The 27,876-nt window shown below is 37.6% G+C and overlaps 1 protein-coding gene and 1 long non-coding RNA gene across 2 annotated transcripts in view; one reads left to right on the forward strand and one right to left on the reverse strand.

Moving 5' to 3' along the window:
* The window catches only part of LOC309661547, a 544,407-nt gene that overhangs the window by 248,800 nt on the left and 267,731 nt on the right, over positions 1 to 27,876 (reverse strand). The window lies entirely within an intron of this gene.
* ARHGAP24 (Rho GTPase activating protein 24) overlaps positions 5,394 to 27,876 on the forward strand; it is a 510,476-nt gene continuing 487,993 nt past the window's right edge. The window contains exon 1 of the mRNA XM_082463237.1: positions 5,394 to 5,799. The gene's annotated coding sequence lies outside the window, so the exon portion shown is untranslated. The remainder of the gene's footprint in view (positions 5,800 to 27,876) is intronic.

The following is a 27,876-nucleotide window of genomic DNA, read 5'->3' on the forward strand; positions in this document are numbered from 1 at the left end:
TTTTTGAAAACTTGGATAAGAGGTTTAGTAGGAAAGGACACTAAAATTAACACCTAAAACAGGATTTAAAATTGGTCTGTAGGAAGATGACAATTTTTCCTTCTCACAGAATAATGTAATGATAACAATTATCGTCAAGCACTTGATCAGTATAAATGATATGTGAAAGAGAAATCGTGCTGTCTTTTGCATAGGGAGATGTTGCTACTGACACATGAATGAAAAGAATCCACAGTTTGTATCCAAATGGCCTGAATTCAAGTCTTATCTCCAACCTTCATTAGTTTATGTGATCCTGAGCAAGGCCTATACGTTTCTCTCTGTTCTCTCTTCTGTAAAGTGTAAGCAATAACAGATTTTTCTTAGGGCTGCTGCAGTGAAAAGACATCACATATAGGAAGACACTTTAAAAACTCTAAGGGATATTCCTATAACTTTACAATTATAATCATTATCATTACTATTATCATTAGTAATGTGTTTGAATGGATTATTTTGATTCATTGACACTTTCTTATTTAGTTTTCATGGAAGATAGTTTAAAAAGTTGATGGTTATGTCTGCACTCTATAACAAGAAAACATTTTATTCTGCTTGATAACCTCATTGGTTTTAAGTGACTTAAAGTAATGCTGAGCCCCAAGTCTCTAGTTAACAGCCCAAACCAGGGAAATAACATTTACTCAAGCATGGAATCAATTACGCTTAGTATCCGAGGCCAGTAGCAGTCTTAATAGCTCAATTTTGTATCCAGACTGTATATTTCCTATCATTGGGACAAGAATCCATAATGAGCTATAAAGGTTCTTTTTAAGTTTTAAATTATCTGAAACTAGATAAAGCAGGCAATGCCAAGGGGAAGAAAATATGGAAAAGGAGGCAAAAAAGTACATCCATTATTTAAAGTGCTTGAAATATGATGAAAATAAAATGAAATGAGGAAGCACTTGGAATATGATGAAAATAGGATGGAATGAGGGTATCCTAGACAAATGATAAGACTTGGGATATACGACACTGCAATTAGACAGATGTAAAGACCCTACTGATAATTTACTTTTTATCTGCTTAAAAATGGAAACCATTTTTAAGTCACACATAATTTAGGTAGTCTACAAGTAAATAATTCTTGGGAGCAGGTTGTTTTATTTCAATGGCAGTGTTTAATTTTCTAAAGAACACAGACTTAATGAGAAGATTCCAACATGAGAATGAGCTTGAAACCTACAAAAAGGCAAGTATATTGAAAATAAGCCCATCTTGCTATTACTCAGATACTCAAATGGAATTAGATTTTTAAATATTTAAGTTCCCATGCCAGTTTTTTAATATTGAGAGTTGAGTCCACAAGAGGGAAGTTTCATGTCTGGAGGAATGTTTCACCCTATGGATGTGCATGTGGGATGTGAATGTATATGGTGTGTGTGTAGGGGGGTGTGAATATGTGCACGCTTGTACTCATCGATGAGTAGAGAAAAGAGAGCCAGGATGTGAGTGACAGGAACATAAAGACTATCTTAGAGAAATTTTGAGTTAGCAAGCTCAAGGAAACTCTAGACTACTAGGGGAGAGATTTAGAAATGGCCACTGAAAGTATAAAGCAGGAGATTTTTCTGGGAGCTGACTGAGAGGAATCTGCATATCTTGGAAGGGAGAGTTTAGTTCTTTAACAGAATCCAGTAAACTCTGCAGTCTAGCTCTAAACAAAGAAAACCATTTTAGTTGGAAATTGAGGTTTGAATTTGCAGCCCGGGCAAAGAGGACCTTGCTTTGGTTAGTAATATGAGCCAAACCATTATTTAAGACACACACACATACAGAGGTGAAGAAACAATTAGATATACTGAAAATGCTAGCAATACTTATCTCTGTATGGTGAGATCATGGCAATTCTTAATTTCTCCTTTTATGCTTTTTTATAGCGTCCCAATTTCATGAGTTGAACATATATTAATTTTGTAATTAGACAAAAAACAACAAACACTATTTTAAAACTAAATTTAATCATGGATTTTTCTTGTGTGTACCATCTAATCTGAAGGTCTAGGGGACGATGGAGTATGACACGGGCTGCCACCAAAAATATATCAGTTCAGTAAGAGTATATAGCGATGGTTGATATTATGCTCCATTCAGGATCTAAACAGGCACATAACGTACTTGTGCTTCATTTTTAAGGCCCTTAACTGACAGCAGACCTATGATGGAATTATAGAGGCAGGAAGAATCCACCTCCACAGGAGCTGTTCTCTCTTTTGCACTTTCTCGCCTTTATTCTCTCTCACAGGGATTCAATTGGATATTTTGGCCCCAACGTTTTAATAGTAGTAGTGCTACCCCTTTTTCTGAATCATGTGATCCAAAGTGTTGGGAGGTGATAGGCACAAAACTCCCTGAATCTCTCTCTACTTTATTTAGCTAAGACAAAACTGGGCTTTCTAAAAAATTTAAAACTTCCGCCAGGAAATAAAAAGAAAAACCAAAGACAGATGTTTTGAAACAGACATGCATCAAAGCACAGCCTTCTATCTTAATTCTGAAATCAGATCTTGGCATATTCCAGTACCCACACAAATTCTGCATTGTTGGTGAGAACCCGAAGGAAATGTTAGGATTTTGGCAATTTTTGACTATTCAGTTTTGTTACTGTGTTTTTTGCCCTCTTAGGAATTTATGTTTTCCCCAAAAAAAACATAATTAAAGAGCCCCAGTATCTGATATTAATGGACAAGTGGGTAACATGACAATACATTACTCTATGTTAAGGTCTCCAAAGAATCTGGCAAGGAATCTGGTGGAAAACTTTACACTTTTTAAATTAGTAAATTGCACTAAAACACATTTTTAATCCATACTTGTTTAATAGTACCATTTGACCCATATACTTGACATCATATTAGACAAAGTGATTGTACAAATTCTTGCTGAGGTTCCTCCAACTAAATTCTAACCAAAGACAGAAAGTGTCCAAGGGGCTTTGTCTATGGACGCTTTTCCGCCCTCGACTCTGGCAATACTGATACTCAAACAACTTGCCCAAGTATAGTAAGGCCATTATCAGCTTTCTCTCCTCTTCCTCTCTCTCCTCCTCTACCCACTTCTCCTCTTCTATCTCCTTCTATTTCTCTTCTAGGTCCCTGAAATCCCTCTGATCTTGGAAGTATTACACATCCTCCTTGTAAATCTCCTTGTTAAGGTCCTTCAAATCTTGCTTGCCTTTTATACTGACCTTTCATAGACTCTCCTTCTGAGGATGTCTATGATTTAGGAATTCTGGAGACTTAGCCCTTACCCTTGAAGCATCTGTGGGTTTTGTAGAGTTCATCTGAAACATGCCTTTAACTGAGAATTGAGCTGACTGGTAAAATTCAGCTTTAAGTGATGCCCTGCGCAAGTTCTCACCAGAGACCCTGGGAATTGAATGACAGACATCACACTTCCTGGAGTCTGTATCAGTCACATTAGCACCCTCCGCTGGTTAGAATCTTTCAAGTCTCCTCTTTACAAATGTATTTCTCCTTTAAAGTTGCTACAGTCTGTATAAGGGATGTCTCCTAGTCTCAATTAATCCACAAATAAGGGAAAAATAACATAGTATGAGTCCTGTGAACAGCCAAGCATTTTCTAGTTCAGTTTATACTCTCTGGTAACAAAGATCTTTACTAAATCCCTAAGGAGCTTCTAGGAAACAAATACAGTGGCCCTTTTTCAGCAGAGAAGTGGGAGGGGAAGAGGGGGCTTTGGTAGATATACCTCCCCTACTGTTTAATCCTCAAGTGACAATCTTCCTATCCTTCAGTTGTACTGTCTAGCTTAAGATAATCACACACATCATACACTTCAGTGAAGTGATGTCAGGTGGAAAGGGTGGAGACAGAAGTCAGGAGATGTGAAGGGAAAGATCTTGGATGCAAGGGTGTGTCACAGAGGCATGCCTTAACCTTTCGGATTAGGGACTATCCAGCAACTACCTTGAGTTCAATTTTGTATTGTCCTGAGTCTAAATTGCTTGCGGTAATAATTGTTAGAGCCTGAAACAGGTTACCAACATGATAGGTTCCTTGTCTTTTTTAAATGTCAGAATCTTGAATCATACCTGTTGACACTTATCTTCCTGAGGCTCCTGAGTCCATCAAGTGTGTGCAGATTTCATTTTGGTTAATTTCATTGTTTTCCAGCTTTCATCTAAAACTGCCCATTGGCATTTACCTGCCAGGGTGCAGGTAGAACATGTGAAGCCACATGAGTTGATAAAGGACATTTGTTCCTACCAATTAGAAAATAAGCTACATTGCTTCTGGGTAGGAATTCCATACACATTTTAAAAAGGAAATGCCCAAAGAATTTTTTCCCTGCAGAACTTAATTTGATTCATTAAATGGCTGAGAATTCTTCCGCCAGAAAATCAATTTTCTAGTGGGACATCAGACCGGGATGGGGCAGATCACCAGAAAGAAAGACTCCAAGAAACCAGAGAAAGAATAAAAGAGAAAAAAACATGTGTCCACACAGACTTTTATTTTTGGTGTTTCTAAATTTGAATGTGTGCTCATCCGTATCACTGGAGATCCCGAGTCAGAATACTCTTATTTTGTGTCTTAAAGAAATCTAGTGATGATTTTTAAATAATCTAAAGCAGAGATCTTTATAAAATTTTTTGAATAATTGAGTTGGCATTCCAGGTAACCAGTACTGTAATATCTAGATTTGAAATTGACGTTTTTGGTAGTGGGAGGAGAGGGGGGCTGCATCAGCAAAATGTTTACTACTCTGTCCTCTTTCTTTCATACTGTGTAATTTTGAGAGCTCTTAAACCATGATAAGGAAGTAATTATTCTTCCAGTTCCTCTAAAGATCTAACTAGAGGGCATCCATCTAAATAAACATTTCTAGGAATACAGGTTTAATGACCCAGGTAATTCTGATTGGAGAAATAAGATTTTACATAGATAGCTGAGGGAGGCAAGTAAAACCTTGTGGTGGGGGCGGGGGAGGGGGCGGGGGGCGGTTGGTTAAAGAAATGCAGTTTCTAGGGGGTGGGAGACATGGTTTCTCCATTCTTTTCCGCACCCACAGCCCCAGATCTGTGATCAATGTGTGTCTATGATGTACATGAAGTAAAACGAGTGATGCCAGCTGCAGGGGGACCGAGGCAGGGCTCTGCCTGGCCGCTGGGGAGCCGGGCGCCCGGCAGTCACTCAGGCTCTAAGATGACGAGCAGTGAGGCGTTGGGCGAGGACAGGGCTCCTCCCGGCCTCCCCAGTAGTGCGGCTCGAATCTTCTGAAGCTGCCAGTTGCCAAATGAAATCTGAAACCCAGGGCTGCGTCTGAGGGTTGGCCCGGCTCAGTTGTTCCAGCCTCTTGTACTGTACATTTACACATTCACACACAGTCACTCTAACTTCTGGGACTCTTCTTTGCGCAACTGCTAGGATTTCTCAAGTGCATGTGGCAACTCAGTCCAGCTCCGGGTGGAAACCGGCGGGGCTTCGGAGGGTCTCGAAGGCCAGGGGAGCTGTCAAGGCTGCCGCGGGGACCGGGGAGGATCGCGGCGCAGGCGGCTGGGGGGAAACACCCACAATTTCCACCCCAGCCGCAGCTCCTTCTGCCGCCGCGTATTTCTTCCAAAACTACAGCTGCGGAGCTACCAAGTGCATGGGCGCAACACTTCCCCTTATTGTGGGAAGTAAGGAGACTGCTCTCCCCCTTTTTTCTTTTCCTTTTTTCCCCTGGCTTGTCCTGGGGGCCTTTTTCTTCGGAGCAGTCGCCGTCCTCCGTCTGTCGTGCGCTCCGAGGAGGGTAGGTGACGCCGCGGGGGGGGGGGGGGGGGAGGTGTGCTCCGGCGCCACCGCGGGAGGCTGGGACGCGGCCTCGCCTGCGCGTGGGGGCTGCGGGCACAGCTGCCTGCGACAGGGGCGGGGGCTGCAGGGGGCGAGGAGGGATCGCAGGAATCCCGTGCTGGTGCAGTGTGTGTGCGTGTGTGTGTGTGTGTGTGCGCGTACGCGCGTGTGTAGATGATGGGAAACAATGCTCTTTTATTATTTTTAAATGGATAAAAACAACGCAAGCTGGTGGTTCGCGCTTCTAAGCTTAAAAATAGAGGGAATTGAAAACTCTGTGCAGTTCACTTCCATTAGTATCTATCCTCCCTTTCCCCTCTGCTTGTTTCTGCTGGTGTCTTATATCAATATTATAAGAGTTTCCTAGATAACAGGCATACAGAGGTATGTTTTAATAATAACACTTTCATTGTAAACAGAGCGTTAGCGAATCTTTGGTGAATTTTAAGCCACCCAAAAGATTTTGTTTAGATTTTTTAAAGAGTAACTTTTCGAGGAGGTATCCAACCTCTTTTGAGGATAAATATGTAATATGTTCTAATTTTAAAAATACTTCTCATTTAAAAAATGTTTATTGTACAAGTCCCCAAGTAGAAAGGGGGAGAATATTACTCTGGATTCCTTAGAGATGTTAGGTTTTCAATACCAGCTAGTAATAGGGAGCCCAGACTCCCTTGTAGTCTATGCATATATTAATTCATTTAAAATATCATTTCCAAGCTATTTCTGCTTCCCTCACAGTTTATATTACTCTTTTTTTTTTCTTTAAACCTAGCAAGACATTATTATTTCACCTCTTTCTAAAATGAGGGAAAAAAATCATGCTGGGTATTTGAAATATAAAAGTTGTAAAGTGTCTGCTTATCCATAAGCAAAACAATAATATGTGTCACTGCGTCTGCTAAGTAGGACAAATCAATTGAAACCCAGTGATATTTACAGTAGAGGTAAGAGCTTTACTCAATTACTGAGAAGATGGACAGACAGATTAAATACAAGCAAGCTGTCCCCTTATTCTAATTAGAACTCAAAACCAACCCTTAAGGGCAAGAATGGATGTTGGTATTAATCTGGACATCATAAAACATAAAAAAAACAGAATTAATATATTAGAAAAAGCCAGAAAACAAATATAAAGCCCACGTTAGACTTATTATGATCTCACTCTGCCTTTTAAATTTCTTAATACTTCCTCTTCTCTGGGGATAGTTCAACCCCCAAGAGAGCCCAATGATACAATTCCCCTTTTTGTCTCCCTGAGTGCCTGACCTTCAGGTAGCAAGTCGAGAAATCTGTTCTCTTTAGAGCCATTACTGAGTTGTCAGAGAATTCACCTTAGACATCTTGGAGGACTGAGATATTGACAAAACCTTAAAATAAATAAAATCCTCCTTCCATTCAGAGGAGGTATGTTCTTGGTGGAAGACCTTTAAGTGGGAACAAGGGAAAAACCTGTGAACTTTTTCAGATCTGGAATTTAGTTTGAGATGTATGTAAGGAATACACAACTAGAGTGATAAAAGGAAGGAGAATCTGTAATCCTTTCTACATGTGAAAGGCTGTTGAAACTCAGTCTGTCCTTGGCAAATAACTGTGGTATTTGGTTTTATTACTTAATCTCAGGGGCTTGGTTTTGAGAGGAGGATGGTTTCTCAGTTACGTTCTTCTGGGCTGTATATACAGTGAATCTGAACCATTTTGAAAATAAAGACTTGAGTAAGTGGGGAAGAATTGCGTTCTCAAGAAAAATAATCCCTGCAGAACAAATAGCAATGCACCCTTCCAGACAAGAATATAGATTTAAGTGTAAAAGTGGGAAGGAAGTGTTCTGGACTGAAATTTTCGGTGAAATCCTTTCAGGTTTTGCTCAGGATAGCAATGGCCAAAGCTCTGAGAATTTTCATCCTCATGGTTTTATTTACTGTGTGATCTTGGGCTCTCTAGGGTGAGGGTGTGGGTTAAGGGAAACAGGGGTGTGGTGGGGCAGGAAGGGCAAGGAATGTGCAGCAGGTGGCACTGAGTAGTTTGAGTCTGTTTATTTTGCTGTCTTGGTCAAAGCCGAGTTGTTGTTTACCAACAGTGCCCTGAATAGTTTTTCTGTGACCTACTGGCCCATTGAAGTGTGTTTCCTCTCTGGCTCTGTCAGTGTCCAGGTTGGTTTCTCAAGGCTGAAAGTAGGTGGTGCCACTGCAAAGTCCAGGCCATGCATTTGGTTACTGTTCTTAGCGTTTGCAGTGCTGTAGGACTGTCTTTGTTACCTGTGCTTATTCTCCTGTGATTTTTCTGCCCAATGTTGAAGGGTTCTTTCCCCATGAGTTGAGCTTATGTAATGCTGATTCCTTCTTTCTGCCTTGTTTCAATTTTTGGTAAAGCCGAATGCCTTGGAAAAATAAGATGGGGGAGGTGGATAGAGCCCCAGCTTGGAGCCCAGTAAGGAGGAACAGCCACCCAATTGGTCATACATGAGTGTGGAGAAGCTTGATGATAATGAGAACTTGAGGTATCCATTCTATCTTGATCACACTTTACTGAGGAAAAAAGCAGAAGAGATTTAAAATAAAAAGATGCCTGTTTACACTTAAACTTGTGGTTAAAGGATTAATATTTCTCCCAGATGGAGAAAGGTATTTAAAATTAAAGTCGTAAATAGGCAACTTAGTCATGAAGTTAATGCTCTTCATGTGAAGAGTTGGAACTTCATATTGAGTCTTGCAATGGTAACCCATCTGTCTTTGCTATATGAACTCAAACTTTACAAGATTATGATGGTTTCAGCAGCTAAGTAAAAGCACATTTGGAAGTGGAGGGATTATTGTGATAAAGACTCAAAGAGTGTTCAGTTTTCAGAGGTTACTATGTACATGTGTGCTTTTAAGCAGCATCTCCATTCTACTGTGGCATTGCCACAATTAATCTTTATAAAGTGCAGATCTAATTGTATAAGTCCCTTGTTCTAAAACCTTTGATAGATCCCAAAGATCTATAAAAGTAACTTTAAACGCTTTAGTATAGCAACTAAAAGCTCTTCAAAGCCCTTCCTTTTTAGTTTTGTCTTCCTACACAAGGGCCTCTCACTCTTCATACTTCTGATTTCTTGCTGCTGGGTTTCATTCTCCTGGAATGCCCTCTGCCTGGAAAGCCCCTCTTGATTATTGGTGGTCCACTTGAAGTGGAACTTCCTTTGGAGGACTTACCCAATTCTGTGCAGGAAGAATTAATCATTTCATCTTATCTGCTTCCATGATGTTTTAAACATACTGTGAATAATTATTTTAATAATTTTTATGCAACCCCCCAACCCACTACAGTGAGTTCCTTAATGAGTGTATTGGTGGTGAGGGAACCACCTGCATCTAGTGCCTAGCACAGTGTCTGAAACACAGTCGGCATCTGTTAATGTTTCCTAAGTGAATGAGCAAGCAAAGTCATGAATGAAAAAAGCAGTGGTGGACTCCAATTTATGCAGGTAGTTATTGCCCCAAAGTTCATTTCAAAAATGTCTATTTGGACTCAGGGTTCACTTTCCAAAAGTGACAGTGATACCAAACATAATTCACTTTCCAGACCAGCCCACACAAGCCTACTTAATTCCTAGAATAGATGAAATTTTGTGCTTTTGCTATTCTAAAGTAAAAGCAAAACAAAACAAAATCTAGTGTGGAACCATTTTTCCTTTTTGAAATTACAAAATACACTTGAGTTTAAAGAGAGTAGAAACAGTTAGAATAGATATACATCTTCCACAATTGTTTTTTATATTATATTGTAAAATCTGTAATCTGCCAGATCCCAGTGGGAGGTCCTGGATTTAGCTATGAGGACTAATAATGGATTCTGTTGCCTGTGGAATGGGCAATAATCTTAATTAATAAAACAAAACAGAAATACTAATTTTGGCTATTTAATAATTATCTGGAGTGCTAGTGCTTGAGGGAATCAGATTTAACTAAAGGGGAATAGGGAGGTGGAAGGAGAGGAGGAAATTCAAAAGGGCACCTACTTTTGTTTTACTGATTTTTTTTATTATATTGGTTTTGTTTTCATCTCATTTGAACATTTACGCTCAAAGTTGTTTCCTGGAAAAACTTTGTTTTTGTCTGCAGTTATTACTGCTGCCTAACCTGTAGAAGGGAGGTGAGGGTTACACTCCCTTTGAGCCAAAATACAAATGGGCTTATTTCATTTTCAGGGCGGTGATACTTTTGTCACTTGCATAACTGCCGTTTAGCATGTGGATAATTTGTCAATAAAAAATGCATAATACTTGTGTTTCAGGCACTATCCAGGGACCATATATAGTTCAAGTTGCTCAAGTTGCTCTTTATATAGTATCTCTGAGAAGACTGGAAGAGCAACCATTGATATTTAAGAGTAATAGTCTACTCAGCTTTCTAAATCTTCCATGTTCTCTATTTTTATCAAATTATATGACTGGAAATTTACCTATCCTAATCATATTATAACTCCTTTTTGTTACATTGTCTTCATTCACTATGCTTTAATATAATACTTTTTATTTTTTACTGGGAGTCAGTAGAAAAGAGACGGGCTCCATGGAAAACATCTTGGCACTTTTTGTTATGTATTTCAATATTCCTTATATAGAGATGTCTATAAATTCATCTTTGCCTTTAACCACTTTAAAAGTGTGTCTCTTCTGATTAACTAGTGGTGTTTCTTTTCTTAGAAGAAAAGAGGCTAAAAATCACCATGTTTCTCATTTTGGCTTGTCACCCAAGAAACTCAGAACTAAATTTGATGCACAGTTGTACCCTTGTTGAGGTTTTCTAATGACACGGTTTGCATCCTTTTAGCCTTACTTTAATGCACTTAACATACCCCTACCTTTTAACTAAGTTAAAAGTTAATTCAATTCCATTATGGAAATAGACTGAATTACCTCTACTTTTTTTTTTTTTTTTTAACTTTTTTAAGACATGTAGTTAAATATTTATAAAATTCTATTTTGTAGCTTTAGTATTTCAGAGCCAATAATTTTTCCAGATTATTTTTTGTGGTTCCTTGAAACATTCTAGGTACTGATTTTATACTCCCTGATAGATAAAATGGGCTTGCCTCAAATTTACATTTCTTGAAAACCTTAGAAAGAAAATCATATCCCGGTAATTTTGAAAGTGGGTACTTAAGACCAAACATGTGAGTTCTTTTCAATATGCATATCGTAAACATATAGAAGAGTGCCCTCAGGAATATCTCTGAGAAGCAGAAAAGAAAACTTTCTTTTTCGTACAAATGAAAGCTATCAGTAAATTGAGACTAAAGTCATAATTAGGATCTGTAATTAGGGCTGTATTCTGCCCATCAAATTGAGTCCTCAGAAAAGATAGTAATTTTTCAAATTTCCTGAGGGGAAATAACTCTCATTTTGTCCTGAGTTTTTCTCTCTCTTTAAGTCACATAGACTTTCATAATAATAAGCACTCTAATGAATTAAGTACCTACTGAGTATTGGGTTGGCCAAAAAGTTCGTTCAGGTTTTTCGTAATGTCTTATGGAAAAACCCAAACGAACTTTTTGGCCAGCCCATACCAAGCACTCCATGAGATTTTTTAACATACACTACTTCTAATTCTAGAAATAGTTAGAAATAATTAATAATTCTAGAAGTAAACTATATTATATCTAATTCAGATATATTATTCCCACTGTATGAGGAAGTTTAGGCTCAAAGAGGTAAAACTTACTCAAGACATTATAGTTAGTAAGGCGTATGGAGTTGCGAAAAACAAATCTATCTGAATCCAAATACCCTGCTATTTCTAATATATCACCTCCTCTCAGTGCTCTTCTCTTCAATAGTAATTTTAGAATGATGATCTGTGTTTCAATGAGTCTGACATACAGTATAGACCCTGGTCCCAATATGGCCTCCAGGAACTGGCCTTGAAGTTCTCCTGCAGGTCTTTTAGATGACATTCTGGTGCCAATAAGTTGAGGCCCCTGGGATGGATTGCCACCATCAGGGTTCTCTCATGAGAAAAGAAGCTCCCTCTACTATAGGCTGGTAACTGAATCAATCTATATTGATTGGCTTGACCAGACTTTTCTTCTAGTGAGAGGTGAACAGCAAAGATATGGTCCATGAAACTACAATGATCTATCCTTATTGTTTAATTCCCAGACGTTTACCCCAAGGGCAAGTATTTTATTTGTGAAATGATCCCAGGAAACCCCAGGTAAGGGGTGGGCTTCTTTTTTTTTAGGCAAAACGTCTTATGAGAAGTTTTATATGTCAGTACTTTCTATATGTCAGTACTTTTAATATTGGGTGCATCAAATTATAGTAAAAAGATGACTATAAAGATGCAGCCCTTGTATTTTCATGAACAGTGCACTGTATTACAGTAAACCAAGTTTATATCCACCATTAAGTGTACCCCAGGAACACTGTGAGCAACAGTTGGAGGTGGCAGAGAGAGAAGGGGGCAGGTGGTCCTAGAGCTGAGGACTAGAGACCCAACTCAAAAAGCTGAAATAAATAAATAAATAAATAAATAAATTATATATATATATATATATATATATATATATATATATATATTTTTTTTTTTTTTTTTTTTTTCCCCAGGAAACTCCATACTGTTTTTCATAGTGGCTTTACCAACTTACATTCCCACCAACAGTGTACTAGGGTTCCCTTTTCTCCATATCCTCACCAACATTTATTATTTGTTATTTTTTTGATGATAGCCATTGTGACCGATGTGAGGTGATATCTCATTATGGTTTTGATTTGAATTTCCCTGATGATTAGTGATGTTCAGCATCTTTTCATGTGCCTGTTGGCCATCAGAATGTCTTCTTTGGAAAAATGTCTATTTATGTCTTCTGCCCATTTAATCATTTTATCATTTTTTATACTGAATTGTATGAGCTCTTTATATACCTGGGTATGTATCTGAAGAAAATAAAAACATTAATACGAAAAGATATATGTACCGCAATGTTCATAGCAGCATTATTTACAGTAGTCAAGACATGGAAGCAACCTAGGTGTCCATCAACAGATATATGGATAAAGAAGATGTGGAGTATATATACAATGGAATATTATATAACCATTAATAAAGAATGAGATTTTGCCATTTGCAACAACCTGGATGGACCTGGAGGGTATTTTGCTTACTGAAGTAAGTCAGACAGAGAAAGACAAATACTGTATGTTTTCACTTATATGTGGAATCTAAACAAATAAAACAAATGAAAGAATATAACAAAACAGAAACAGACTCACAGAGAACAAACTAGTGGTTACCATTGGGGGAGCAGGAGTGGGGCCAGATAGGGGAAGAGGATTAAGAGGTACAAACTACTAGGTATAAAATAAGATATAAGGTTGCAATGTATAGCATGGTGAATATAGCCAATATTTTATAATAACTTTAAATGGAGTATAATCTATAAAAATATTGAGTTCACTATGTTGTAAACCTGAAACTAATATAACATCATAAATTGACTATACCTCAATTAAAAAATAAGAAAAGAAAAAGCTAAAATATAGAAGGAAAGGATTATTTCTCTGGGGGTAGCAACCGAGAAGCGGAGAAAAGTGGAGTTAGTGGTGGCAGTACTCACTGGGCACACAGAAATGAAATGGGCAATAGAGAAAGTAATTTCAAAGCTAGTCTTTCTCAGGAAAGGAGCATTTATCACAGGAACTGTTGGAGTGCATCTCACTCCTATCTGTAAAGATACCTAGAGAAAAAAGTTCTCCAGCCTCCTTGAGGTGTCATCTTTGATTGTTTTATTGTGTTGTGAATATCTGGTTTTAAAATTTCTTATATGAAGAAACTTCTAGCAAGAAAAGATGAGCTAGGGGAGTCAAAGGAGCCTGATGTTATCTTGTTGCACCTAATTGCATAAAACTACATAAAACTACATGAGTACTCATAAAAATCATGAGTATATGATTTAGCCACATGAGTACCAACTTCAGAATTCCGTTTTGGTTTTTGTATCCCGTTATGGTTTAATTGTTACTGTGAAATGGTCAAGGGCAGCGCCAACAATTTTATACAAAGGCATCTATGGGTATACAGAAGGACTAGCCCTCTCACGTTTGTCATTTGCTGATTAGAGATTTCATACTTTGGTAACAACTCACACTTTCATCATGGAATAACTTTTCTGTGTCTATGGGGTTAGGCTCAAGTTGGGAGGTTCTGTGGGGGAGGCTTGAATTTTGGTGCCTAGAAACAGGTGGAGGTTACAAGGAATTATCTGGGTGAGGAGCCCTGAGAACTCCCACACAACAGATGGAGCTGCTGGAGGAGGATGGATGGGAGAAGGGGAGAAGCAAGGTCACAGGATAATAAGTGTCAGAAGCCAAGGAATCAGGAGAAAAGGCAAATTCGGAGATAGTACTGGAAAGTAGAAGCCAAGGGAAGCGAGGCAGTGTATGATGTGACAAATGAGTCAGTTTCTGTGTCTAACAATAGGTAACAATTATTGAAGGCTTACTATGTGCTAGTTATGCCAAACTCCTGTCCTGGGTTATCTCCTTTAATCCTCGAGCTCCCACATCAGTAGGACCTATTATCATCTCTCTTTTATAGATGGGAAAATGGAAACTTGGGGAGTCAGTAACTTACCAAAGTCACACAGCCACTAAGTGGTAGATCTGGGATTCAAAAGTAAAATATCTTACTCTGAGATATTATACCATACTTTATCATTATACTCTGGAATTAAACCTGTGTTCCAACCTGGCTCTGATACACACAAACCCTGTGACCTGGGGCAAGTTGTATTAACCTCCTTGAACCACAGATTTCCTCTCTGTGAAAATGGGCATTTAATAATACCTACTCCATAGTATTGTTATGAGTTTTTAGTTTATGAAGTGAGCATGCAAAGAGACTTGAAGGCTATCTAGCATCTGGTAAATGTCAATACATGTCAACAGTTATTATTAAATTAAATGATGAACATGGGATTCCTGAGCAGTATTTTTCAAACTATAGGTCTTGCTCTATCAGTGGTCATAAAATCAAGTCAGTGGTTCATGACCAGTGTTTCCTTTTAAATGAAAAGGGATAGAACAGGATGGAATGGAATAGAAAAAAATCAGTGTTCATTATATATAGTAAAAGTAAGAATTGTTTCATGTTTTAACTTCCTTTTTTTGTGTGTGTGCGTGTATGCACCTCACACGCTAGGTAAAAACGAAAAATGTGCTTCTTATTATTGATAACTGTAAAAATAAAGTATTTTTAAAATCCTTTAAAGTAGCAGTTCAGAGTGTGGTCCCAAGACCAGCAGCATCAATTTCACCTGGGAACTTGTTAGAAATGCAAATTACTGAGACCCACCTGGGCCCAGCCATTTGAATTTTTTAACAAGGCCTCCAGGTAATTAAGGACCATTACCTATTCAAAAATGGCATTTGGAAATCACGATAAAATTAGTTAAGGGTATATCTAAATGGCTTGAGTGGTTAAAAGTATATGTTGTCTTATATTGACTAAAGATGTTAATTCTCCTCAAAATGCTGTTTTGTGTTGTGTGACTTTAGTTTTGTGTAGCCTTTTCTCCTATTTTTTCTATGCTGCCTGCTCGTGGCGCAGGTGGGTGAATCCCACAGAAGTCAATTACTTTATATGCAGAAGGACATTGAGTAGTTAGATCCTGTACTTTCTTCTAGAACTACAAGATAAAAGTTTAACATTCTTTGTGAGTAGCCCAGAGCCCTGAATATCTAAGTTGTGTTCAATTTGAAACATTTTAATGATAATAGTCCAGATGCCTGAACAGCTGTAAAATTGGGAATTAAATTAAGAACTCAAAAAACTGCATTCAGTATTTTACTAATTGAGATATTTATTTTGAAAAGCACATGCAGACAAGAGATTGGCAGTCTACTGATAGTTAATGCAACACTAATACTGATGGTAAACAACAAAAAAACATTTTGGGAAAAACGGAAGTCATAAATTTTTATACTGGGTTGTTTTTTCCCATTAATGAACACAATGAATGTATTTAAGATATTTATTGACTGTATGCCATTACTTTAAAGAGAGAGCAGGCAATATTGCATTGACTAGCCTTTGTTCATTATTGTGTTGTACTGTTGCATTTGGTTTTTGGTCGGAGGGTGTATTTAAGACTTAAAACAATTCTGTTTGAAAATACAGCATCCAGATTCACTAGAAAAGACTTGAGGACTTTTCCTTTTTTTTTTTTAAAAAGAGTATTACCTTGGATTTTTAAAAAACAGCTTTTCAATAGGTACATACTAACTTTTCTAAAAGTAAGTTCTTAGTGGTGTGTGAAAATATTATTCAGGACAGAATTGTCAGAAAAAAAAGTTTCAGGCGTAAGAAAGTCAACCTTCTGGCTCACCACAGGTAAAATTTTATATTTAAACAATGGCTGGAGAGATGTTTCAAAAGATCGTTCTTTACTTTGTAATCTATGGTTTGGGGAGAGTGGAAGGGAAGGAAACTAGGAGGAGGTGGGCTCTGATCCTGCTTCTGGTATTAATTAGCATCTGTGAACTCAGGCAAATCATTTGGTTTTTCTGGACTTTAGTCTCCTTATCTATAAAATAAAGGTGCTCGAGTTAATACTTTCTAAGATTGTTCCAGCTTTGAAAAAGTCTCTGTGGCTAAATAGCAGTGTTCCTTTTGAACAATTTTGATAAGAGTGTGGCTATGTGTGTAATTGACAGGGCTCTGAAATTTGGATGTTTGACTTTATAGAGGAGTAAGGATCTGGAAGTCTGTAGATTACATGATAAAGTTTAGCCTGACCTTTCCTTGTGCCAATGGTCTAGTTTTCATCAGCTGTGGGTCTGGGGTCGTGGGTTATGCCATTCACTAAGAGGCTTTTGAAAATGCATGAGGGTATTTTGGTCATAACAATGACCGGGTGAAGCTACTGGCAGTCAGTGCCCAGGGGTCAAGAATGCCCTGCGTCTTGCAATGTGTGTGACAGTCCCTCACTACAAAGAATTTTCTTTCCCCAAATGCCAAAAACATGCCCATTGCAAACCAGCAAATAAAGTTAAAAGATTGAGTTTTAACTCCATATTTTATAAAGTCATCTGGGAAATGGTAATGAAGTCATGATATACCTTCTGCTGTTTCAGTAACACAAATGCAAACACTGTCTATTCTTAGATGACAACTGGTGTTTATGGTGCATGGGGGAGGACAGCCTCCAGCTCTCTGCACTATATATTGACTATGCAGTAAGAAAAGCAGCGAAATCTCAGCTCTGTTAGTACAGGGTGCAAATATAACTTGAAGGCATACTAGGAATAGTCCCTTTGAGTATGAAATTACTAGTTTCCGAATAACAGCCGTATTTTTAATGAAATCACTTACAGAAGTTGCCATTCAGTGGAATGAGACATTTCTTGTGTTCAAATAATGCCATGATGAAGGCATTCGATACACAGATTTAATTCTCTATGATAAGAAATATCACTTGCTTAACAGCTTTATACATGATGGTGAGTGACATGAATACTTCCTGTTTCTCCTCTGGCCTCCTTCTGCACTTGGGTTGGCCTTGTATATTCTGGGTCAGATTAAGGGTAGAGCGCATTCAGCAAGAGTGACTCATCCAGGGCCTTCTCAAGAACCCTGGTAACGTTTTCAAATTTGACGTAAACTTTGATTTGGAATCATTTAAATCGCAGGATCATTTTCTTAAAATGCTTTTCTCTCTTCCATCTTCCTTCTTGTGTTTGTCAAGTCCTTGGTTTATTAATGTGTATATTTTTAAACTACTGCTTATATTCAGTTCTCAGATACTGTGAGGATAAAAGGTGTTGTGTGGGTAAAACTGTTGTCTAGCAAATCAAAGCCAACTTGATATTTTCCGGGAGTGAAAGGGAACCCCTGCTTCTCCCTTCTTTGGTGAGTTTGGGCCTTAATACCTCTGCAGGAGAAGGGGGAAAGGGAGGTGAAATTGAAATGTGTAACTTTTCCTATAAATTTGGTAAAAATTTAGATTTCAAGATAGGATTGAAATTACAGATTAAAAAAAAAATTTCTTTTGGGTAGTGTTTCATGTTAATTATCTATTCTGGGCCTCTGCAATTAACAAATTATAAATTACACACTACATTCCTCTTAGAATGAATTTATTGGACATTGGGACAAAAACCCACTTAGAAAATAGCTATAACCATCTTATCTCAATCTTTTAATATGGGAAATGAGTCCAAATGATCTAGGTGATTTGCCCCAGAATACCGAGTCAGGAAAAGGCAAACCAGACTTGATTTTTGGTGACTTGTTTTTCTACCCCACTGTCCCATTTTTCAGAGGTCTTTCTCACCTGTGAGTTCCCTGAGACAATTAAACACAAATGCTAGCCTATGGCATCCACTGCATATAATGAATTACCTCCTCTGCTCTGCAATTAGAAGGGTACTAGTTAAGTACCATCTGGCAAAACTGTGAAAAGAGTCACTCATGATTTTCTGTGTTCTATTGATTAGGTGAGGAATTATGGCTGAGAAAAGAGCAAGTGAATCTGTAACGAAAAAGCATTCTTACAGAGTCCAGAGTAACCCTAAAGGCAGCTGAAAAATTACCATATTAAAATCAAGGTGTAACTGGTAATACATTCTGTTTTGGGTTACATTTTTAATCTAATTCCTTGTAATAATGTTAATGATATTGAATCCATTTAATATGAATATTCTCAATACACTGTAGATTTTCATTCAGTTCAGTCTTCAAACCACACTATAATTGTACACTGTTCTCTTATTTTATGTTTTCATATTCCTGAAAAACAAAGAAACAAGTAAGCCTGATGGTATATTACCAGCTAAGAGATTTCATGCAGAAAACAAAAACAAAAATTTAAAAAAACCAAACAGGTTAATCTCCTTAAGCACTGCCTTGACAGGCCAAATAATCGTTGAAGGTGAGTGAGAGAATGGAGGAGGGGGAAAAAGAGGCTTTGGCTAATGGTAACTGCTGTGTAACGCTGAGAAACAGGGAGAGTTCTTTCTGTGCAGTGCTTTTTTTCTCTCTCTGTTTGCGGTCCCATCCTCTACTGTTTAATTTGTGGAACATTCCAGGGAGTATCCTTAGCTCCCCTGACATGAGCCTGGGACTGAGGCTTGAAGGCTCTGAGGGAGTCCTTTCGGAAACACGGGAGGACGAATAGAGCATGTGCCATGCGGCACATAGCTCAGCTGGTTGAGAGGGACTCCTCCTCGGGAACAAGGTGAGACCTTTGTGCCACTGAGCTGTGGGATGCCAGATCACGTGGCTCCGGGCACCTTTGCAGGCAGTTCTGAAAAGTGTGTGATGCTATCTCAGAAAAGTGGGGTTACTTCGATATCACAAAAGAGAAAATACTAAATGCTTAGTCTTCCTTCAGACGTTTGCAGGCAGCTCAGTGGTGTCACATTGGGACTCGGCTTCTAATATTTTTATTTTCAAGCGAGAATAGGATACTAGTAGCTTTATGAGGGTTAGTCCTTATTTGTTCAGCAAATCACACTGAGCAAATGCATAGCAATAATAATAGTGGCCTACTTTTTATTGCTGTTTTCTGTTTGTTTGAGGTAATAAACATTTTCCGAATGTCTTAGAAAGAGCCATTAAGGAAAATAAAATTATATTGAACTGTTTTATGGAAATGCCAAGCAACTTGTGTATGATATCATTTATGAGCTTTATTATTAATATGAAATGCTAAAATAATTCAGAAAGAATAATATGTAAAGGTCATATTACCATGAGCCTGGAGGGGGTGGAGGTGGAGGGGAGGTGGAGAGAAAGAGAGAGAGAGAGAGAGAGAGAGAGAGGGAGGGGGGAGAGAATTAATAAATACATGTGTTATGTTAAGGTGGAAAGTGCTGAAATTGCTGGTGATATTTCCTAGGACCGTGGGATGTGCTGAGTTACAGCTGGTGCTGCTGTTGGTGATTACTGTCAGGCAACAGATCCTGTGACTGCTTAAGAGATTTGAGATTGATTCCTGATACCAATGTTGAGCCATAAATTATAACCAGAATAATTAGGACTGTGTTTACAGACTTGGGGGCCGGCAGCAAAGGCCTCTGGTAACTTGTTATTTCCAAAGGACCAGGTTAAGTTTTTATCTTAAATCTGAGCTTTGATTTGAAACAAAGGTATTAGCTGATATTTTCTTGAGTTGGTAGTTCCTTTACCTTGCAATTTCCTGTTACTCCATTGTTAAGTTCCCAGAGAATTCTCTGTAGAGTAAGTTCACACAGGAACACGTCTACCTGCCTGCTTTCTGAGATGCCGAATTTGGTGCTGTTATTGATTTTAATCAGATGCAGAGAAGCACCTTTATTTTTTGACAGCTAAGAACTGTAGTAAACAATTTAGCCATAGAATGTCTGTTTGGCAGCTTTTGGAAAGTTATTAACCTGGCAGCTCAGCTCTTATTAGACGAATGCATTGATGTATTTACCTCCGGAGGTCTATGAGGGTAGCAGTTTTCTTGTGGTAATAAGTGGTTATTAACTAGTATTTGATAGCTTATTTGAAAAAAATTTTCAGAAAAGAACTTGAATGGCATGATATCATAAAAGCCTTCATTATTATATAATTTATTACTGAAATTTTCCCCATAGAGACCATCTGATATGATATTGAGTCTCAGATTTTCTAATCTTTCTGTTTTTAGTCCAACACAAGTGCTTCTTTCTGCAGACTCCAATATCCCTTTTATTAATAGATCTGTTTAGCTTAACACTTTTCTGATATTCAAGCATGGGTGACTTTTTGTCACTTGGTATAATAAATAGTATGTAAATAAGTGGTATTTATAAGGGTTAGTACAAAATTTGGTATTCTGGGTTGATCAATTATCTTATTATCTTCTTTATTCTCTTCAAAGTTATGACTAAATCTGGCATGATATTAAATGTCTTGTAATTTATCATCCAAAAATAATGCTTTCTTAGACTAATTTTAAATTGATAACTTTTTCATAATTAATGACCATTTCTGGATTGTAGTTGTTTATTTTTTAGTTCATTGACGGCTAGTACAGTACATTTCTTCCATTTAAAGTGAGCCTTTAAGAAAATGGTGGTTTTGTTCTCTTTCATTTCTTCTGCTAATTTTTGTGTGTGACTTTACATATCAGACTCAGAAACTATGACTACGAAAGTAGGTAATGGAAACTAGTCTCTTCTGCTAATTGCCACTTACTGTTCTGTGACTTTTTCACTTGTCTGTGTTCAGTCAGCTAGGCTCTATTTCAGCTCAAGTGTTATCTAGAAATCACCAGGACTCCCGGAGTATGTTCACACCCACGTGGCTGTGTGAAAACCAGACTGAAGAGAGCAGTGATGCTGGGCAGAGGTCCAGAGAGGGGTTCAGAGTGAATTAGGTACTTATTGGGGTCTTGGAGCCAGTGTTTTTCATCTAGACTTTTGCCATGAATCTACACTTGCTTCTTCTTGGTTCAAGGAAGATGCTGGCTAGAGTACATCATCAACCAGGAGACCCCAGACTTTGTCCTATGATGACTGCTTCAGTGCCTCTGGATGCCTGTGATGCTGTCTCAGAAGAATTAACCTTAAGTTCTCTTAGACTTAACTTTAAGTTCTCTTAGCAGCAGTTTCAGCTGCTTCATGTTATGAATTCTAATGGATTTGAAACTGTATAGAGCAGGTGACAGCTATGATTCGGCCACCACCACATCAACACCCGGGTCACTTCCATTCTAATTCAGAGTGGCAGGCCCTTTCCTCTTTGAAGTTCAGTGTTTTGCTTCTATCCTTTCTCTAACCACTTCTTTCTTTCTTTACTCTTTCTTCCATTTTGATTCCCTTTGATTTGTTTCTTTCTTTGCTTTATCTCTTTATTACCCTAGAGCTTTGTCATATCAGTTTCCTCTTTTCTTCCCATATTGCTTCTCATTATTATTGTTCATGGTGTTTATCTGGCCCCCTATCTTCTTCAGTTACACATTTTTGGGGATGTACTGGATTGATCATTGTTTCTGTTCAATTTGAATGAGTCCACGCACTAAATATTCCACTTTGTCCCAAAATACTTGAACAATCTGTTGTATACGTAGTATGATTAACTCCTCCTTTCTCTTCCCACACCAAGAAAGGTTTCATAGAAATGTAAAACCAGATAAGCAGCTGATGTGGCAAATATTACATTGGTTCTTGGTTCAAAACACTCTGGATTTGAGAGTCAGTTCTGATGTTCACTAGCAGTGGCAAGTCACTACAAATATTTTGTAAAACAGGGGATAATGGTCAAATGAAATAACGTAGCTGAAAGCAGTTCATGGTGCAAATGTTAGCTATTGTTACTGAGAATTACTAATGAAGAGGTTACCATTCAATATCATAGGACATTTTAAAATTTATATTTTATTTTTTAACTTTTTACTTTGACATAATTTCAGACATATAAAAATTTTGCAAAAGTAGTACAACGAATGCCGATATAACCTTTTTCTAGATATTAGCATCTTACAAATATCAGAACCAGGAAATTAACTTTGACATAATACTATTAACTAACCTATAGATGTACCACTGTATTGCACCACCAATGTCCTTTTTCTGGACCAGAATACAACAGGAATCACACATATATTTAGTTGTCATGTCTATTAGTCTCCTCCAGTCTGGGACAGTTCCTCAATCTTTCTTTACCCTACATGATCCTGACACTTTTGAAGAGTAGTGACCAGTTATTTTGGAGTCCCTCAACTTGGGTTTTCTGATGTTTTCTCATGATTAAATTCAGATTATGCATTTTTGACAAAAGTACCATAGAATGATGCTATGCTCTTCATATCATGTGAAGCATGTGATGTAAAGATGTCTAATTACTAATGATGTTAACTTTGATTTCTCAATTGAGGTCTGCCGGGTTTTTCTGTTGTTAAGTTGCTAGTTTCCTTTTTTGTAATTAGTAAGCATCTTGTGGGGAGATACCTTGAGACTATGTAAATGACCAGTTTTTCATCCTACTTTCAACCACAAATTTTAGCATTCATTGACGATTCCTTATTGAAACAATTGTCACTGTGGTATTTTCCAAATGGTGATTTTCTATTTTATCATTTCTTCTACACCTTATTCAATTAATATGGACTAATGGGTATTTGTTTCAATCTATGAGTTTTAATCCATTACAACTTGTATTTATTTTGTTGCTCAAATTGTCCAGATTTGGCCATTTGGCCAATCTTCAAGTTGGCTCCTGTGTCCTTTCTTCATATTATCATCATTTTTAGAACACTTCTTATTTTCTGCTACCACAAGATTCTCCAAGTTCATCTTATACTTTTTTCTGATCCATCCCTTGGATCAGCCATTCAAGGAGCCCAGATTTCTTTTGCTGAAAAATGGTGTTTAGAAACCAAGATCTAAGTGTTAGATGTGCTCATTGAGAAAATAATGTATCTCCTTTCTCCTACAATATATTTACTTATTTCCTCAATCCATAAATACACATAAAATACTTCAGAATTGCTAATCCATATCTCTGTGAGAAACATATTTTCTAACTAGAGTACAATATTTGTGTAAAACTATATTTTCTTTAGCTTTAGAGTCAAAACACTATGACCTACAAGGAAAACTATGGAGATATTGTCTTGATTTGAATATTTGCATGCTTAAGCAAGCGACCTATAGATCAATGTGCTTTTTTAATAAACTAATTTGATACCTGCTTTGTTACCAACATGAGAAGGAAGCTTCATAAATCTGATATGTTTTCAGGCTGTTGTGGAATTTGGATAAGCATGCTGCTTACAATTAGGTAAAAGTAAAACCCCATGGAAACTGCATCTTATTCTATTGGAATATTTTAATTAATTTTTAAAGCTTTTGCTAGAATTTGGTTAGGAACTAGTATAAACAATAGTTTATTTATAGTATTGTTTCAAGCCTTTTTAACTCTCACTATCATTGTTCTGGTTCTTTCATTATGTTCTCAACTCCACATTCCCTGATTCTTTAAGTTTTCACGAAGCACTGACTCAGCCTCTGCTTGTAAAGGTGGAGATTATGTACAATTTTATAACCTCACTCTCCATTTCTAACATCACTGAAAATATTATGTCTTTCGTAACCAAGTCTTTGTAAGCGATATTCAAAGAGACAAGGAGAACTTTTTCTTTCACACAGACCTTTTGTTATTATAGGTATGTATCACAGCTTTCATTTGCTAGAAAAGTAAGAAGGCAATGAAACAAAACCCCAGACAAACAACAGAAGTCCAGGGCGTTTGGTCATATGTTAGTTAGACAAACCTTAAATGGCTGTGATACCACTGAATCCCAGTTAACACCTGCTATTCAGGCTTCTCCCCTTCACCACCCCCCCTTTTAAACAGCCCATTTAACTTTCGGTGGGATTTACAACACAAATAATATTCCTTTTCTAGTATTCATAGAAATGTTTGTTCCATTTTCTTTGAGGATGTGGCACGTTTACATTTCCTCCCTATGGAGTGGAACTTTCATCACCTGCACTTGAAATTCTCTCCTTTTTTTTGGAAACCACATATTATAACAGCTCACAGTACACAGGTTCTGGGTTGATTACTCAGGTTCTTATCCTTACTCTACCACCTGTGTGGTTCTTGGTCAAGGTACTTAATCTCTATTGGCTTTAGTTTCTTCTGGAAAATAAGAACAAAAAAGAGAGCTTTATGTGGTCGTCAAGTTTAAATGAGCTAAGAGATATACAGTGCTTAGAAGCATTCCTGGCATATGACAAGCACTCAATAAATGTTATTGCTATTGTTGTTATTATTTGTGTACCCTGCCTCTCTTTGGGTCTCATCATACCTGCATTTTCTAGAAGCGTATATATGTGGGTATTTAAGATATATATTATGTACAATAAAGAGAAGAAATAGCTATTTTGCATTACAAAGAGTCAAGACTAGACATTACGTGAGGATGAAGCAAAAGAGGAAATGACTATTAAAGAGTAAATGATAATACTCTATGTTTTTACCATCTTAATCTCCTTAATATCGATTAGTCTCTGACATATGAAATAAAATAACAGAAAACAGTCTGTCTTATTGAGTACAATAAGACAAAATTTCATGAAAAGTCCCAAGATAAGGAGTGACCTAAGCCAAAAATAGACACTTCAACCTGACGAACGATTTTGTCTTTCTGAAAGACGAGACCTGCAAACTACAGAGTGTAGCAGTCTCTTTTTCTGCTTTGTTTCTGGGTTTCAGTGAAAAGGGAAGGGAGCTAGAAGGGGTGGGGGGAAGGATAGGAAATGCTAAAAAGAGACTAGCCCAAATCAAGTAACAGGTACAGAAAATGTTTATTGTTATTAGTCAAGAATTAATATATATAAGGGCAAAGTGATTTCTTTTAGGATGTCTATTTTTAATAGTGTTTTGGAATTTAGCGCCCTATAACATAATATGTGTCGCAAGCATTTCTGACGCCTAGATAGAGGTATGATAGTGAGCCAGTGCTTGGGTTTCTTTCCTTAGCTGTAATTTATGAGTGTCGGCATTATGTCTCTCGGTTAGAGAAAGAAAATTTTAATCTGTCAGTACTACCATTTATTGTATATATGTTTGCATCTCATTTTGATTATATAGCTTCCAAACCCTGGGGAATGAATGAAGTAGTTAGACTACTGTTATTCTTGGTGTGAGATTTTAATCTTTTATCTTAAATAGCACAGTGAACTCTTTCTTTTAGTGACTGCATTTCCCACCATTAGTCACACTTAGTGGTTACAAAGTTCTGTTTTCTTTTGTACAAATGCTGACATTCTTGTAACTTCTTGGCTTACGAAGGTGCATGTTTAGAGTTACTGGGGGGCTTCCCTGGTGGTGCAGTGGTTAAGAATCTGCCTGCCAATACAGGGGACACGGGTTAGAGCCCTGGTCCCGGAAGATCCCACATGCAGCGGAACAACTAAGCCCCTGCACCACAACTACTGAGCCTGCGCTCTAGAGCCTGCGAGCTACAACTACTGAGCCCGCGTGCCTAGAGCCCGTGCTCCGCAACAAAGGAAAGCCACCGCAATGAGAAGCCCGTCCACCGCAACAAAGAGTAGCCCCTGCTCGCCACAACTAGAGAAAGCCCATGCGCAGCAACGAAGATGCAACACAGCCAAAAATAAAATAAATAAATAAGTAAATTAATTAATTAATTTAAAAATATTAGAGTTACTGGGAACTATGAAAAGGAAGGTGTTTATTTACTGAGGTTTAGTAAGAGAGTCATTGATACGCTATTGTCATCCTTTGCAGAGATCTAGGAAAGCTTTCGGTTGCATGTGCCTTTCTGGTTTAGCAGTTGTAAAACAGTAACAGCTTGAGAGTATCACCATGTGGCAGGGCCAACAGCAGCAGAAATAGGTTCATTACAGTCACTGTTGATTTAAACATGGGAATCCTTGGTATGGTGGGAATGTTTATTTGTTTACTTTTCATAACCTAAAGTAAAGAACTCCTTCCTTGAAGAACTCTATTTTCCCTCTGGCTTTTGAGAAAATTATAATCTTTTGCATGATTTACTGATCACCTTTTGATCACAAGTGTATGTCATGTCATTTTGGACAGGTTCGAATCACAAGGATATAGTTCAACAACCTATTAATAAAAATGGCCATGCAACAATGTGAAGACAAACATCCTTAAGCTCCAGGGTATATTTAGTTGTAATGATAAAAAAGCACAGCCTTAGGTGCTCCATGGTTTATAATTTGTGTCACATTTTCATGAGAGTTTTGCAGATTCCTAGCTATAAACATTAGCTTCCATATTTTGGTTATAAGTTGAAAACCTTTTGGGAAATTGATACTACCCAAATGTTTTTGGTGAAAGTCTATCCTTCCTGAGAAGATCCTACTGAAAGAATATTGAGGGAGGAGTATGAACTTTATGGATAAAGAAAGAAGGAAGGAATTTTCTGAAGTTTACAAGTGGACAAGGAAGGAAAGAAGTCATTTCAGGCAGAGGGAAATCCATGTACAAAGAAACAATATTGTGATGAGAATATTAGGAGACGTTTGGTAAATGTCCATTTTAGGATGAATTTGGACACTGCTAATAAAGAGGAAGGAATGGAGTCAAGAATTATGAAAAGGTTAAAATGACTAAACTTAGTGACTAATTAACTGAAGGAGGTTAGTAAGAAGGGGGTTGGAAAGACCCAAACCAACTGAACGTATTAGTCACAGATATTAGTAAGTAAGTCTCACTTTGCCCCATCCATTTCTGAATAACTCAATCAGGACATTAAATCATGTGCTTTTGTGAAGCCTAAAAATATGGTTTCATGTCTCAACTCTGTCAGTCATATGTGCAACTTTGGGAAAATAACTTCTACTTATGTTAAATTCTGGAAAAGAATACTTCTTAGAGATTTTACAAAGACTAATTGGAGGAGAGAAGTCACTTAGTAATGACTGTATAAATGCAAAATGTATTGTTACCCTGTTGCCCACTGCTACTGATCGTCAGTATGTTTGGAAAATCAGTTCCTCTACACTAAATTAAGAAACGCGACACTGCATTCCTAATTTTTCACATGTACTGTTGTAGCAGTCTCCAGACACACCAGTTTTGCCACACACTTGGGTCTCCCTAGCATTTGGTTCCCTTCTCCACCTTTTTAATTTCTAATCTAAATAAAACAAGCGGTAGTTATGGTTGAGTTCCTTTTTCTTTTAAGTCGGTTAATGAAAAGTGTGCAGTCCTTTCATCCAAGTCAAATAAATGCAGAAACCATGAGGCAGGCTAGTAGTTTATTTTCTTTTCTTTGGTGACAGGAACAAGGAGATTTTTGTGAGGAAACAAAATGCTTGTTGCAAAGAATCAGTATTAATGTGTCAAAGGTGACTAACATCTTGAATCTCATCCAGACACCTACTCCAGGGGAACTGAGGACACAGTAAAATAATGGCCATCCTTGACACCTGGCTTGGCTCTCAGTACCAAATTTTGACGTGGCTTGTACCCTAGTGAGCTGGGCAGGCCTCATTCAAGTTTTGCAGAAACAACCTTGCTTCTTAACCCAACACTAGACAGAAAGC

This window comes from Balaenoptera physalus (genome assembly GCF_965194825.1).
Source record: "Balaenoptera physalus genome assembly, chromosome: 5".
NCBI classification, from domain to species: Eukaryota; Metazoa; Chordata; class Mammalia; order Artiodactyla; family Balaenopteridae; genus Balaenoptera; species Balaenoptera physalus.